The 15,364-nt window shown below is 42.3% G+C and overlaps 1 long non-coding RNA gene across 1 annotated transcript; it reads right to left on the bottom strand.

Annotated features, from left to right (window-relative positions):
• Positions 1-10,340: 10,340 nt before the first annotated feature.
• Positions 10,341-11,050, bottom strand: LOC131513539 (uncharacterized). The gene is made up of 2 exons (XR_009262633.1): positions 10,742-11,050; positions 10,341-10,597 (listed from the first exon to the last, which is right to left on the bottom strand). It is a non-coding gene; the product is annotated as an uncharacterized LOC131513539 (long non-coding RNA).
• Positions 11,051-15,364: the final 4,314 nt, after the last annotated feature.

Genomic DNA, 15,364 nt, shown 5'->3' with positions numbered 1-15,364 from the left:
GACACATGGAGCCTTATTTAATTCTCCTGTGGCGTTTCAGTCTGGATGCTTTCAGGTCTTTTGAACTCGATGCTTTTCTCTTACACTGACTCAGTCGATGCAGATGAGAAAGTCTTGTGAGGCAGTAATGTCACCAAAAAAACTGTGTCCTCAGCTTTTATTGTTCTGTAAGGCATTGCAATTGACACAGCCCAATCAATAATGACTACTTTTAAGTGAGGAACCATTCTTGGAGACACTGCTGTGGCATTTCAGATTTACAGATATTTTCTCATTCAATTAAGAAGATGGAGACCATTCAACCCCTGCTGGTCAGAGAGCTGGAATTCCTGTAACACGCTTCTGCCCAACTACATTTGGCTGCAGAATGCCCCTATAAGAGAAAATTTGGGCCGTGTCCCCTGATTTGATGCCCAGTGTTTTACATATTCAAGGGAACTGTGTGGAACACAGCAGAGCACCTTTTCGGTTTACTGGGAAGAAGTCCTTCTGATCCAAGTTCTCCTTCTGACAATTTTGCTTGTATCAGGCAAAAAGTTGTCCATTGATGATGGTCCTTAACAGTTTGTAGCTTCTTCTACAACCTAGGAGAGATGGTCGTCAAAGCTGTGCCACTCCTTAGAGCAGCGTAAGTGTCCAACGCATATATAGAAAAAGATCTGCATTCCTGGATTTGGTTTTTTGGTAGAAATGCTCCCAGCCTATTGAGGACAGAGGAGCCTCCAATTGTAGATATGGCATTGGACCAGATGTGGAAACTCCGACAGCTGGAGGGAAGGACAACTAAGATACCCAAAGCTCACAGGTAGCAATAATTTAAACAAGCAAATCTTATTAAGGTATGATATATGTACAATGCAGTGCATGAATACAAAGTATGTAACTTGATGAAATCCCCCGTAGACACGTATCCAAACCAAGTTGTAGAATACTGCCAGCCTTCCAGAAAGCTTAATCCTGCCTTCTGCTAGTAAATACCCTCAAAGGCTTACCATTATTTTGACTCTTATCCCCATAAATTACTTTTGGCTATTTTTGAATTCTTTTGTATTTTGCTTTTTATGCTCAACATTCTATTGGTGAGATTCACCATAATGCTGCTTGAAGCATAAATGTATTCCTTTTTATTGCTATTTACTAGTCCATTATATGAGTATACTAAAGTATATTTACCCATTCTACTGTTGATGGTCATTTGAAATGTGTCCAAGCCTTAGCTCTTATGACAAAAACTGCTATGAATATTTTTTACACCAGTCTTGTATGCTTCCAGAAAGTTTTCCCAGGTGGATATAATATTTTATATGTCTCCCAGCAATGGGGGAGAAATCCAGATATTTTACGTATTTACCAATACTTAGTATTTTTGTCTTCTAAAATTTTAGCCATCCCTGGCGACTGCGTAGTGATTTCTCATTGTGGTTTTATTTTGGATTCTCCTGATGAATATACTATCTTGCATTGACCGTCATTTCTTGTGCTTAACCGTCACTTGGATAGCTCATTTCTAAAGTATCTGTCCAGCTGTTTTGTTCATTTTGAAAAACTGGGTCGCTTGGCTTTTCCTTCGGGTTACGGTAATGCTGTGGATATTCCAAGAGTTCTTTGTCTAGTGAATATTGCAAATAGCTCATCATAGACCATCTGTTACCTTAGAAGTGCTGCCTCTCCAGGATTCTCTCTTGCTGACACTGATGGTCATACCTAATTCCAACCTTCTAGTACTGAAGTCCAAAGGAAGCAAGGAGAACCGAGGGGGAAATGGAGATTCCCTTATCAAGCGTTATCCAGGGGGGACGTGCGTTTTGTGCACAACTATCCCTAAACCCTACGCCCCATGTTCTTTTACATCTTGGGGTGCCTTTTACTCATGTCTGTCAGCACCCACATTATATTGTTGTCTCTTCACTGGACTGTGAGCTCCTGTAAGACAGGTTTCGTCTTCTCATCTGTGTATCCCCAACAACCAAGTCGGGGCCTGGCTATGTTCCACTTTGTCATTACTCAAAAAAAAAAATGTATTAAGCAAATAGATGGGTGGGATGATTTTAAGCATAAGAGTGACATGACGGGGTTTGCATTTAAGTAGATAATTCTGGCAGCAGTATGGAGAGAGAGGATGAAGGTCTCAAATATTAAGTGGCAATTTTAGATCACACTTGTTTAGACAGCAAAGCCAGAGAAAGTATTCTGAACAATAACAGAAAAGGTCTGCATGTGCTTTATTTCTATAGCCAAGGGAGGCACCATCAACCCCAAAGTAATGATGATGTCAAATTTTGTTAGAGAATTTACGGAATCTGACTCAGTGATAGATGACAATACAAGACAACAGAAAAGATATGTCACAAAGCCCAAATGACAAATGTCAATTGAATGGTTGCACACGGTTAAGCGCTAAGAGTTCAGAGGACCTAGCGATTACCATGAACCACATTGATCAGGATTTTACTAGTAAGATTTTTTCCCTAAATACTAAGACATTAGCTGATACGCATCTTTTATTATGATGATAAGTATTATTATTACAAACCTGAAACTAGAATGAGTTGAATGAGAAAATATAAACGGGGAATCTTGAAGGGAGGAGCCAGTAGAAGTTTCTAGAGCTGCAAGGGTCAGCACCACTGAACTCAGAACGGCAGTGGCTCTGTAGGTTGCTGTCGACTGCAGGCTCTTGGATGGGGGTGCTCACCCCTTCTTCAGAGTGGACTCTGCCTCTGTGTTCACACTCTGCTCTTCCAGCCACAAGTCCCCAACAAAGCTAATCTTGCACTTTTGGGAGTTTTTATAAATGTGGGGATCTAATGCTTGCAAATCCGCGGCTTACATTTTTAATTCGGAATTACCAACATTCAAAACACACAAACTTAATTTTTTAAGAGTGGCAAGTTGTTTTATTGGGGTAAAACATGCATAACAGAATTCACCATTGGAAGCGTTTTTAAGTGTACATTTGTGAAGTACATCACAGCATTGTTCAAACAAAAGGACTCCAGAGCTTTTTCATCTTCCCAGACTGACGCTTTGTCCCCAGTAGACACCCCCCTCCTCCCCTCCTCCCAGCCCTTGGCGAGCACCCTTCTGTTTTCTGTCTTTATGAATCTGACTGCTCAGGTACCTTGTAAAAGTAGAGTCACACGGTATTTGTCTTTATGTGACTGGCTCATTTCACTATTGGCGTAATGTCCTCAAGACTCATCCATGTTGTAGAATGTGCCAGAATTTCCTTTATGCGGTTGAATAATAGTCTATTGTCTGTACACACCACGTTTTGTTTATCTGTTCATAAAGTTAAATTTATCATTCCTACTTCTCCAGAGTGAATGTGAATATTTTTAAATTTTGTGTACATGTTGTCAGAAGAAGAAGTAAAGTGGGAGGGAAGGAAACTAGAATTTATTTGGAAACTGTTATGGATCCAACACTGGGCAGTAACCTTCACACATTGTGGCCATTTGTGCCTCACACCAGCCCTGTGGAGTGGGCATTATCACAACAATAGTCAGGAAGTCGAGTGATTTGAACCCAAGCTTATTGTATTACAAAGATGATTAATTTTCCATGATTTCGCTGTGCATGGGGATGAAGCCCAGAGAAAGCAGACACCACAAGTTTGAAATGTGTAACGCTTATCCTTGGTTACTCCTCATACTTTCGTAATCTTTCCACTTTCAACACCCTTCCCCCAACCCCAGATAATCTGTCATCTGGGTCAACCAGGTTCTAGCTTTAAAAGGAATCGTTTTCTTTTATTTTAGAGCATGTAACTAAGTAAGGCAAACCATGATTATTTCAATAGACGCTGCAAAGCATTTTAATTCTTCACATTCATTATTTAAGGAAAAAAAAAAGAAACCTTAACACTTAGCTGAATGACAGTATCCAAATCCCTTGATCCTGGCTTCTTCACCTACGAAATGAGAACTAGGTCTCTCCAAGTCTTGGATTTCCCTTGTCTCTTGCTATTCAACCCAACACTTGATTTTTGTAAATTACGTTGCCATTTGTTTCTGTCATGCTCTGCAATCCTGGAAGGTACTTCAGTGATGGGATTGCTGAATCATAGAGAAGAAAGATGTGCTTGGATGCTGGGAGTTTGCACAATGGACTGACCACAGAAATGTCAACACTTCAACTCAGTTCTTTACTGACTGAACAGTTAAGCCACGGGGATATTGCTGACTGATAGACCAATTCAGTTTTGACCTATGAGTCTCACGGCTGACCTCAGGCCCATCCTACAGCTTTGCCCTGCCCTACGGTTTTTGTTAAATACTTGGATGAGAGGTCTGCTAGCTAAATGGTCAAGTTTGTAGATGACGCGTAACTAGAAAGGATAACAAAATTAGGAGTGCAAAACATTTTTAAAAGCCGGAAGCATGATCTGAATCTAAGAATATTAAATAGATGTCGGGGCCAGCATTTGGATCCAAAAAAAGCCAGCTAACTGCTCAAGCACAGATACGGTAGCAGTGAATTCATCAGGGCTCCTGGAAATCTAAGAGACAGAAATATAACTGTCATGGACACCAGAGAGGGAGGTTTTTGGTAAGCAAACCACAAGGGCTTAGAACTTGAGTGCTGTTAGGACTTCCTCAAGTTGCCTCATTTCTGATTCTCCTTGGGTATTTGTTTTGATGAAGGATCAAGGATATTTAACCTGGAGAAGAGGGCATTTATGGAGACATGATAAATGGCAGTCATATACCAGAGGAGGCGTCCTATGGAAACAGGACTGGACTTGCCCCATGCTACCCTAGGGATACACTCTGGGACACCAACACCACCTGGGACCTGGGGCCAGCAAACCCTACCATAAAGTGGACCCGACCACTTGTTAGCTGTGTCATATTCGGTGCCTTGATTAATGTGTCTCATGGGGACACGTGAGTGTCTCATAACATTGTGTTAAAGATTCTGTGACGTAATGAATCTAACGCTGTTAATAGCGTGCCTGACATGTGCATGGGGTGGCTTCATTCACGGTAGCATTAGTATTGATAGATTTTGCATGAACATAATGAAGTGATTTTCAACAAATCGAGGGATCCAACGGCAAGTAAGAGCCTTCACAGGTAGTGAGCTTCCTGCTAACTGCAGGTGTTTAAGCAAGGGCTTGAAACCCACCTGGTGGAGTACATTCAGACGCCTCCCCTGGGTATTAGACTAGGTGGCTTTCAGGGTCCTTTCTGATTTAGAAAGTCAGTGATTCTAGATCCTTATCCATTTCTTAACTCCTTAAACAATTTTTCAAATTCATATTCATAATTTATCTGTTTGCAAAAATTTAACAAGTAACAGTTTTAGCGATAATTATTGCATTTCTATATTTATAGATAACTGGCACATATGGAGGTGGAATAGCACAATTTGATATTTTCTCATGTGCCAGATTTTTTTAATAAATATAGAAAATCCTATAGTTATGAAAAACTATTTGTTAAAATTAAACGTATATGCAACTGGGCATCTGTTCTGATATACCAGATCTCTTGAGAACCGGGTTTCCTGTTGCCATTGGATGGAACCCGATATTAGCCCAGAGTTCAAGGGCCTATGTGTCAGATTGCCCAAATAAAAATTGAAAAAATTTACTAGTCGTCACATGTGATGCACTTCTGTTCATTCGGTTGAAATTTAATTTTCTCTCTATAAAAATAAAAAAAAAATCCCCTCCCTGCAAAAAGCTATAGTAAGATATATATATATATATATATATATATATATATATATATATGATAAAAATTCTCAATGATAAAAATTCCAAGTTGATTGCATGGTACAGTGAAAAGATGGGATTTTTAGAGCCAACTAGATTTGGGCATTAATTCTGGCTCTCTTTCTTTTTACCTGTGTGATCTTGGGCTAATTCTTTAACATTCTTGAGCCTTCTTTTCCCACCAGTGAAAGGTGGAGAGTGATACCTACTTTTAGGTATGTTGTAAGGGTAAAATAACATCAACATAGTTCCTTGCTTGCAGTAGACATTAAAAAAATATTGATTTTTCTCTTTGATATGTGTGAGCTTATGCATTTTGGAAATGACAATGGGGATTGTACTCATGTTGGCAATAGTTTTTAAAGTAATATCTACCATTTGTTGAGTGCTTCTTTCATGCTAGGTACTAGATTAAACATTTATAATACACACTTGTTTAATTCTATCAGCAGCTCCTTGAGATGCATGGCGTCTTACAAGAGAGGGAACTATTAGAGAAGTTAGCTTCTTAAAGATCCTAAAGCTTGCAAATGGCAGAATGGGATCTCACAGCCAGTTCCAGAGCCTGATTTTTAATTTTACTCCATACTTCTTGACTAATATTCTAAAAGAATCTGAAAGAACCAAAGTAATGTTTATGGTGTTTGCATTTTCATTTCACTAAGGTGAAACGTGACGTTTTGGTTTTACGTCGTTGAATTTTCACAACCCGCTATGTTTTGTGATCACAACTCCCGTAGATTTTGACAGGTGGGCATTGGATCATGATCTCCTCGCCATTACCATGGTGCTAGTGCCATTAGGCCTGTTCTTGCCACTTTTATGCCTTGTTTGTCTTATAAAACCAAACCTATGTATTTATTGTTCTCGTATTATTAATTTACATGGTGAAATATTCCAGGCAATATGATCTAGACACAATTTGTGGACGACTGAGTTTTATCTCTTGTCTCCCTTCACCTGGGAAATTTCTCTTTGGGTCTGTCATGCCCTCCACCTCCATGAGCAGTCGGGTCCAGCTGCTTGCATTCCCACCGGCTTGCCTGGGGGGCAGGAGCCTCACCCCCAGCGGGCTGGGCAGAGTGCCTGGTACTTACTGCCCGATGACTGCCTATGACCCCCGAGAGCTTCCAGAGATGTTTGGAACACCTGTTCTTTCAGTTTAGAAGGACACAGCTCTTAGCTTTCACTGGATGTCAGTGTTTAGTTTGTTAGCTTCCAATCGAGGCTTATTTTTGCAAAGTCAAATCTCCTTTCAGACAAATGAAGTTAAACGACTGGTGGCGAGGGAGCTGCTTGACCTTGAATTATTTTTTCTTTTCGAAGGACAGTTGACAAAGGGGCTGAGAGATGAGATGAGATTGAACATGCTCTGGACAAACCAGAGAGAGTTTACGAGCATAAATATGCAGATCAAGGAGCAAGTAAATGTGTCAGAAACTGGTGGCTTCATCTCCAGAACCGGAACAGTCCACACCTTTTTGACAGTCATGTCTAGCGCCATACAGATTGCATGATATGTGTTTTAAGTGGTCTTCTATATAAAATTTTTTGATATTTAACAGGTTCTCAACACATGTTAGGTAGGTATTAGAAAAAATAAGAAGAGATTCAAGAAGGTCAAGAGTCTAATATTTTATTTAAAGTACAATTGGACCGCTTTCATTTTCTAATTTGATAAATAAATAAAGAAGATTCCCTTCTATCTGTAAAAAAAGATGCTGCTCTCAGGTTTGATGAACTCAGACTAACCACGTTGCAAGTGTTCGGTAGCCGCATGCAGCTACTGGCTACTCTATTGGAAAGTGACGAGTGACTATTCTAATAAATTGCATTGCTAAGAAACAGCTTGAAGAGGTCAGGAGAGATTCTCAATACTGGTTGCACATCAGAATCACTTGGAGGCAATTTAACAATATCCTGACGTCTCGGGCCCATTCCCAGAAAAATCTCATTTACTTGATCGGTGTCAAATGTAGGCACCAGTATTTTTAAAAATCTCCCCCAATTGATTCTAATGTGCAGCCAGATCAAGAATTATGGGGGCGGATGGAAGGGCAACCGAAGGTAGGATCGACCTACATCCATCGGATCCATCTACATATGTTTCTTTGGTGCTATGGTCTGAGTGTGCCCCCTTTAAATACATGTGTTGAAATTCTAACCCCCAAAGATGATGGCATTAGGAGGAGGGGCCTTTGGGAGGTACTTAGATCATGAGGCGCGGAGCCTCATGAATGGGATTAGTGTCCTTAGAAAGAGATGGTACAGAGTTGCCTCCTGCTTCCGCCATGTGAGGACACAGTGAGAAGTTGGCCCTCTGCAGCCACAGGGGAAGCCTTCACCAGAACTTGACCATGTTGGGGCCATGATCATAGACACCCAGGCTCCAGAACTGTGAGAAATAGGTGTTTGTTGTTACAAGGCACCCAGTGGATGGTGCTGAATGGACCAAGTCACTTGGCAAAAGGAAAAAGAAGATAATACTAACACCACTAAGACATCTATGACTCGGAGGCACTTTCAGAAGGATTGTTTTCTTCACTTCACGTAGTCCCGTGTGCAGATCTTGCTGCTGTTTTGTTGAAGGCGTAGTAGAAACGTGGAAACATCACCCATTGCAGTTGTACTGAATAAGAGCAGAGACGAAGTTTCAGATGAAGTGACCAGTCGGGAGACCTGCTCTTTCCATGGTACCATCTTGCTTGACTTGTCTTGTTTAATGGTAATGCAAGTGTGTCTTCAGTTGGAACTATGGGTCTGCTCTTCCTTATCTCCTTGTCTAACGAAATGCAATTTCCTCACTTTGAAAGGAAACTAGAAACAAATTTCATTAGTAATAAGAAAATACAGTCAATGGCTCCTTTCCACAGAGGCAATGTTTTCTAGATAATTTTCTAGATAATTTTTTCAAATGTTTTGTGTGTGTGCGCGCGCGTGTGTGTGTGTCTGTGTGTGTGGAGGGGGGAGGCGTGCGGAGGAATTCTCAAAACACGATTACTAAAAACAGGCCTTTTCCTCTCACTTTTCTGTCTTCAAGGGAACTTCCTCTATATCATCCTTTGTATTTGATTCTCCAAGTTGAAAGAGCTGTTCCCCTCGATGTCTGAGACACTTTTCTAGCCGACTTATGCATTTCAAAGTTCAATTTCTTGGAACTTGCTCAGAACTTGTTTGTGGGGACGCAGGATCATTGACATCGTGGTACACCCATGGGTTCCAATGGCCTGACCGGGGTGGGGGGGGGCGGGCACACAGGTGCCGCTCTGGTACTTGGGGCCAGGGTGGGGGCCGTTGGCTCAATGGGAACTGTTCTCCACATTCTCACAGAGATTTCCTATGAGCTCTCCTGAAGTCAAATGTTTGACAAAAGGTATTTTGTGATTTATTTATCATATGGAATTTAGGACATTTAATCTGTGATTTGAATCTCAGACCTGAAATGACTTAAGCCCTTTTATTTCAATTCACTCTATGGTCACTAGTTTTAGGTGAAGGAGATATCTATTTGAAGCTAAGAATTACAGTTACTTTCCAATGCTTTACTTACAGTGTTTCTCTTGGCCTACTTTTCATGTACTTCAAAAATCACTAAATAGAACAGAATAGGAATTTGGCTCTCTCACTGATCTCAGTTGTCCTCAATTTCTCCTTTAACATTAATAGTGTAAGTAGATCCACCTAATTAAACCATTTATTTGTCATTCTTGCCGTAGAGGTCGTACGTGTGACCTTAGACTTGCACTGCTGAGAACCTTAATTCTGAAATACAGTTGACCCTTGAACGACAGATTTGAACTGCAGGAGTCCACTTATATGAGGGTTGTTTTTAAGAAATAACAGTACAGTCCTCTACAAGCATTGCTTCTTCCTTATGAGTTTCTTAATGACATTTTATTTCTCTAGTTTGCTTTATTATAAACATATAGCATATAATGCATATGACATACAAAAGATGTTTTCATTGACTGCTTATGTTATCAGTAAGGCTTCTGGGCAACAGTAGGCTATCTGTAGTTGAGTTTTTGTGGAGTCAAAAGGTATACATGGATTTTAGACCGTGGGGGGTCAGCCCTCCTAAACCTTGTGTTGCTGAGGGTCAACTGTGCGTTCCCACAAACTTCTAGTTTTGAATGTCTGGATCTAAAAAACTTCACTCAGTAAACCCATGTCACAAATTCCTGAAATTTGGGGACTACTGGTTCAAATAAAGGCATTTATCCATCCAAGAGCAGAGGAGATTCAGGGACACACTGCCCCGTAGGAACCTAAAGAAAGAAAATAATTCAGGAGATGTTTTGCAGAAACCAAACATTTTGGTACGTATAGTTCCAGGTAAGAAATTGAGATTGGATTTGGACAGGTTTCCAAACGCCTTGCCAATCCTCATGGATCAGCATGACCTCCTTTACCACCACTGTCCCACAAAGAACTGTCAACATATGTCTTTTTAAAAAAAAAAAAATTGCTGTAATGTTATACACCCACGGAACAGAGAGTTCCAAATTGAATTGGAAGAGAGCTTTATATTTTATAACATCATATACATCATACCAATTTTATAATAAGATACATGGTAACTTTCGCAGTTATTGGAACAACAAAAAAATCATGCTAATTCTTGCAGGTAGATTTTTACTGGATTATTCTTGGAGCAGGCCAAGAAGGAGGTAGAGGGGTTAATAAATTATTCCCCCACCCAAAGATACATTCGTTCTCTCCCCAAACATCTGTGTGATATACCATGTTGTCACGTAGAGGGGAGCAAACCTGGTAAAATCGTCCTCAAATGCACTCTTCGGGTTTGGTAGACTTCATTACCATTCTTTTTTCAGACTGGGCCATTACTTTGCCTCTAGGCGATGTCCCGCTAACCTTACAGGAACCAACAGAAGAGCTGGTTAGGAACAGGCCCCACTGTTTCTTTTCCTCGTCTCCCGAAAGGGGTAACGTGTCTCCCCGGCACCTTCAAGGCAGAGGGAGAACACACGGCCCATATTACAGAAACCTCCTTTGTACCTATCATGAACCGCAATAGCAAGAAATCCACGAACCGTCTGAAAATTGCTCAGGACGCTGCGCGAGAAAGCTGTACCGTATGTATCAAAGGAAGCAGCCAAAGGACACCCTTTCGAAGGGGAAAATTGCCCGCCAAGAGCGCCGTGGACAATCAACATGAAAACAGGGGCTGATAGAATCCCAGCTAAAGGAACAAATGTTAAGCATTCTCCCTTCAGCTCAGCTGGCCTATTATACCTCTGAATACCCAGGCTCACAATGCCTCCCCTCCCTCCCTCCAATTTCAGAAGTGTCAGACGGGAGACACAGTGCCAGCAAAAAACAAAAAAAACAACAACCTTCCACCGCTCTCTTGTTAGCTAACTGCGCTGTTTTGTTCCGTGGTTACATGTCTGCACAGGCCGTCATTGTGTCAGTCATAATTACCACCTGTTCGCCCGCTCCCTTCAGGTTCCATCACCTCCGCGGCATTAAGCAGCCAGCGGCAGGAAGCAGTGTCGATTGCCCGGGAGCAGCGACTGTCAGGCCCTGGGTTTCAGAGCATAATTGCCGCCCGCGCGCACGGGTAGCCCTGGCCTCTTCCCCTCCTTCCCCTCCCGGGATGGGGAAGGAAAAGACCCAGCCGTTTGCATTCTTTAGGCGGAGGAGATCAGAGGCACCTCAGATGTCATTTTCATGCCGTGAATCAGATCTGAACTCTCTCTCTCTCTCACGCACACGCGCGCGCGCGCGCACACACACACACACACACACACACGCGCGCGCGCGCGCCATTCTGTTAAAAAAAAAAAAAGTTCCAGTTTTGAAACCTGTACAGACCCCACCTCCTTGCCCCTGTTCGGTGCTGTTTACTGCTCGGGGCTGCGCGGGTTGCTTGCTTTTTAATGGTATCACCTTCGGACGTTTTTGGCTCCGGACTTGTTCGGATGACATACAGGCATCTCTCCCACTCTAACGTCACATGGGACAAATAACAGGTAGTGTTAGCTGCCATTAGTTGAGCACTTAGTGCAGCCTTTCACGCTAATTAATCTTCACGGGGCTCCCATTTGGTAGGTACCATTTTTATTGCCTTTCATGGATGAAAATAGCAAAGCATAGCGTGGTTAAGTTCTACCAGCTCCTTGAACTTTTCTTTCCTCCAAACCTCGGCACGCGGGGTACGCGTAATGGAGCCCTTTCCTCCTCAGCAAGCTAACTCCATCTCAAATATCAGTTGCTTGGGAAAGCCTTTCCTGACCTCATCCTCCAGCCTGAATTAAATAGTCTTATGAACTTGACTGATATCATTTGCATAACTCTCATAGAGGCTACCATAATTGTCGGTGGTATGTCTATCACTTCCTTAATGGGGGAGGGGACTATAAATCTCCCCAATAAATCTGTTCCCTGAGTCAACTGTCTTCTGACCCAGCACTAGTTTAACAGCTATATAATTATTAGCAGGAAAAGGATGATGGAAATTATGGCATTCTTTTTGGCCACTGTTTGTTTCCCTTAAATTTGCCAAAATGTGTCAAAGAAGGGAGGGCTCTTCAATTTTATGTGGTTATCATGAAGCCCCAGTCATGAATGTTTACTACTGACACCATATTGCTTGGGAAGAGAATATTACTTGGAATTATTAAAATGTCATCTTTATGCAAATAGAGTCTGTAGGTTCAAACCGTAATGCTTTCATGTGGGGACTTGACGGGATTACAGTTATTTTGCCTTCTAGTGATCTCAGGGAGGGGAGGGGGGGATGGAGTCATGCTGAAAAGGCCAATGGTTCCCCAAGTTGGCTGACCATGAGAATTATCTGAAGAACTTCGAGAAAACACAGATGTCCCGGTATCCCACCACCACTGAATCCGCATGTTTGGAGGCGAGGCCAAGCAAAGTGCATGTGTCAAACTTCCCTGAGTTAATTTTGATGACCAGCCAGTTTTGAATGCAGCTATTTTCTAGGCCTCGAGGTGGCTTTAAGTGGTTTGGTTTAAGCAATTACTGAACGCACATAAGAGCGATCTGCTGACGTGTGGACGTGGGACCCCCGAGAGGATAAAATAAACAACTCACCAGTCATATCAGTAGCATGAAGGAAATGAAGAAGAAATGTACATTTCCTTTTGGTGGGGATTCTCCATGACAGGCTCAATTAGAATAACCTGGAGGAGCTTTTCTACAAGGCCTATGCCCTGGAGCCCACAGCTGCCAGTTAAATCAGACTCTCAAATCTGAGCAAGACTCAGACCTCAGGATTCTTTGAAAAGTAACCAGATGATGCAACCAGGTCGGTGGTGGAAGGAACGGCCCAATCAAGGAAGTTTGAACCCGGGGTCCTTCAGAAATCATCGTGCGCTGGGAAAACTGGACCTTCCCCAAGACTTATCAAGAGGCTGTGAAAACAGAATTCTGTGAATTGGTATATTTGAGAGATGTTCCCGACTGCCTACGCCCATCTGTGAGGTGTATGGGCGTAGTTCCTATCGATGTATCCCAGAAGACCTGTGACCAAGAAAACTGTGAACTTGGTTTAATCCAGTACTTTTCCCCAGAAGCCACTTTTTATTTTCATGGCATTTACTAACAGCTGATGGAGCTCCAGGAACAATGACTCAAGGCAAGGAAGCCAGGTACTGGAGCCCTGTGCAGAGGCAGGGTATGGCTCAGTCTTCTCTATCACGTACCAGGGAGTGGAGGGACCCTTGCAATCCTGGTTTTGATACATTTTTTTAGGGGGGAAGGGCAGAGGGAGATAAAGAATCTTAAGCAGGCTCACCGCCCAGCAGGGGGCCCAGTGTGGTCCTCAATCTCACGAACCGGAGATCATGATGACCGGCACCGAAATCAAGTCAAATGCTTAACCGACTGAACCCCCAGGCACCCCGGATACTTCAGTTTTAAAGTGATGGGGGTATACGGAACCGGTGGAGAGGGGACTTTAACAGGGTGAATGAATCAGGATGCTTTGACCCTTTTTTTCTATGATGTCTTCATTTACTAGGTCACACATATAACCTTCACCAGGCCACAGAAACACTCTTCTAAATTTTTTTTTATGTTTATTTATTTTGAGAGAGAGAGTGAATGAGAGAGAGAGAGAGAGAGAGGCAGAGAGAGAGGGAAAGAGAGAGAATCCCAAGCAGGCTCTGCACTGTCAGTGCTGATCCCAACGCAGGGCTCAAACTCATGATCCATGAGACCATGACCTGAGCCGAAATCGAAAGCCAGATGTCTAACTGACTGAGCCACCCAGATGCCCCAATTCTTGATAGCAACCTGCTTTGCCCCACCTTCTGCAGACCAAAAAACTTTGGCATTGGCTGGGGGCCCAGAGAGAATTAGGACTTGGTCATTGCCTTTCTCTGGGTGCTGAAATGTGAATACAGGTAACATATACTCAGTCCGAGCAGAAGCCTTTGAAGCCCTTCTTGCAGGGTTTGGGTCTGTCTCCTCGACTTCCCTCTGCCCTGAGAACAGGGCCCAGATAGCAGCTGCTCCTGCAGCCAGGGTTCCAGGACTAGGAAGACATATGCTGTTGAGTCTAGCCAAGCCCAGTTTGGCCCTCACGTAAGCTGACCAAGAAGCAAATACTCGTGCTTGTAACCAGGAAGACTTTAGTATCGCTTATTATAACTAAACGCAATAATCTAAATCTTATTGAGCTCCTGATTCAAAAAACAAACACACAAACAAAATGAGACCATCAGAAAACTTTCTATACTGACCTTACGGAATTTGGGTCGTTAAAAAAAAATGTAATGGGACTGTTTTGCTTGTGTTTAAATTTTTTTTTTTTTTTGCAACGTTTTTTATTTATTTTTGGGACAGAGAGAGACAGAGCATGAACGGGGGAGGGGCAGAGAGAGAGGGAGACACAGAATCGGAAACAGGCTCCAGGCTCCGAGCCATCAGCCCAGAGCCTGACGCGGGGCTCGAACTCACGGACCGTGAGATCGTGACCTGGCTGAAGTCGGACGCTTAACCGACTGCGCCACCCAGGCGCCCCTGCTTGTGTTTAAATAAAGAATCCTTACCTTTAGTGATCCATACTGAAATACTTCTATATGAAGTGAGATAATATGGGGACAGGAAAGTGGGTGGAGTTACAAATGAAGAATGTCCGGGGACACCTGGGTGGCTCAGTCCATTAAGTGTCTGGCTCTTGATTTGGCCTCAGGTCATGATCTCAGAGTCGTGAGATCGAGCCCCACATTGGGCTCCATGCTGAGAATGGAGCCTCCTTAAAATTCTCTCTCTCTTTCTCTGCTCCTCTTCCCCGCTCACATATGTGCTCTCTGTTCTCTCTCTGTCTCTCTGTCCCTCAAAAAAAAAAAAAAAAAAAAAAAGAAAAAGAAAAAAGAAAAAGAAAGAAAGAAAGAAAGAAAGAAAGAAAGAAAAAGAAAGAAAAATAAAGTCCAAGGGTTGATAATTGTTGAAGCTGGGTAATGGGTAATTAGGCCTTCACAGTATTATTCTACTTTTGTATATTTTGGAGATTTTCTACAATAAAGTTAGAAAATGAACATTCACAGAAAGTATTCTCTATAGGTTGAAAATTAATGGAGTTTCTTGTTAGAATTATAACAGTCTTCTAATTTTACAGCATTACCAATGAGCCATTCCCATCATAAAAGA

This window comes from Neofelis nebulosa, chromosome 6 (assembly GCF_028018385.1).
Source record: "Neofelis nebulosa isolate mNeoNeb1 chromosome 6, mNeoNeb1.pri, whole genome shotgun sequence".
Taxonomy (NCBI): domain Eukaryota; kingdom Metazoa; phylum Chordata; class Mammalia; order Carnivora; family Felidae; genus Neofelis; species Neofelis nebulosa.
Note: the sequence above shows the minus strand (reverse complement) of the source record. Positions and strands in the feature narration are given on the sequence as shown.